The sequence below is a fragment of the Macadamia integrifolia genome, unplaced genomic scaffold (genome assembly GCF_013358625.1).
Source record: "Macadamia integrifolia cultivar HAES 741 unplaced genomic scaffold, SCU_Mint_v3 scaffold876, whole genome shotgun sequence".
NCBI lineage: Eukaryota > Viridiplantae > Streptophyta > Magnoliopsida > Proteales > Proteaceae > Macadamia > Macadamia integrifolia.
Genome location: NW_024870568.1, coordinates 139445 through 141165, shown reverse-complemented (window position 1 = coordinate 141165; position 1721 = coordinate 139445).

Below are 1721 nucleotides of genomic sequence, written 5' to 3'. Positions count from 1 at the left end.
TCCTCAGCATGGGATGCCTCATCCTTATGCCTACTATCCTGCCTATGCTCCTAACTTCCCGGCGACGAGCAACACGTCAAGGGTGGTAGAGTCGTTCAAGAGGAACTTACCACCGGTATTCTCTAAGGTGGGGAGTGATCCTCTAGAACCGGATCAATGGATCCAAGAATTGGAGAAGATATTTGAGGTGCTTGAGTGCACGGATGCCCAGAAGCTCATTTGTGCTGGGTTACAACTCAAGAAAGAGGCAAATTCTTGGTGGCAAGCTTCCAAGCCTATATTAATGGCTGCTCATCCAGAACCTACTTGGGAGCAGTTTAAGGAGTTGTTCTTGGACAACCACTATCCGCGCAGTTTCAGAGATCGAAAAGAGACGGAGTTCATGGCCTTAACTCAAGGAGGTAAGACTGTCCTTGAGTATCAGCAACAGTTTGAAAGTTTATTCCATTTTGCCCCAAGGCATATGCGAACAGCTGAAGAGAAGGCAGCAAGGTTCCTAAAGGGCCTAAAAGCATCTATTGGGTCTGTGCTGGAAGTCTTGGATTTGACCGAATATGGCCAGATTGTACAGAAGGCCAAAACAATGGAAGATAAGCAAAAGGGTGAACAGTCCCTCACTCCTGGCCTGTGGAAGAGATCAAATCCATTCCCTGATGTGGGAAATTCCTCCAAAGCATACCGTGGATCATACAGTTCTGGGCCTATGTATAGGCAGCCCTATAGGCCATCTGGCTACCCTTCTAGGCCAGTTGGTGGTTCGGGTTCTACTTCCTTTCGCCCGAACACTAGTGTGGCTCCTACAGCTCCAAGGCCACCTCGACCTTCATCTGCATCGGGTCAAGTGCAGAGGGGCCCCGCTCCAGTTCCGACGTCTCAGATTCGTTGCTTCAACTGCCATTCCTATGGGCATTATGCGAAAGACTGTCGGTCCCGACCAGCCTTGCCCTCCAGTCAGCCCTCTGCTTACCGACCTCCCTTGCCTCGAGGCAATCAACCGCAGGGAAGGATGTATGCCCTATCAGCCGAGGAAGCTGAGGCTAGTACAGAAGTTGTAGCAGGTACATTTTAAATTAAGAAGTTCATTATGATTAAGATTGATGACCTGCTGAAATTAATATACACCGTTATATTAGGTATCCTACCCATATCGGGCATACCAGCCTATGTTTTATTTGATTCAGGAGCTACTCATTCATTCGCATCTAAGAGATTTGTAGGGAAGCTTGGGATGTCACCCAGGATCCTAGACCAGGGAATGATTGTTAGTATGCCTACTGGTAAAATTGCACAGTTGAAGGAAGTGTATGGGCCGTGCCCGGTGGAGATTAGTGGGAAGAACTTTGATGTGCAACTCATTAAATTCAATATGCAGAATTTTGATGCTATATTGGGTATGGATTGGCTGTCGGCTCACCGAGCTAATGTGATCTGTGCGGAAAGGCTGATTAAGGTAACAGATAACGAAGGGAAAGAGTGGGTATACCGAGCAGATACCATGAAAAGAGTGCGGAAGGTTCTGGTCTCCGCTCTCCAAGCGGTAAAGTTACTAGAAAGTGGATGTCAGGGTTACATAGCCTCGGTAGTCGATGTTGATGCAAGAGTTACACCTCTAGAAGAAGTAAAGGTGGTTAAAGAGTTTCCCGATGTTTTCCCAGATGATCTGGTGCATTTACCCCCTGATAGAGAGTTGGAATTTGCCATAGACTTGACTCCTGGAGCAG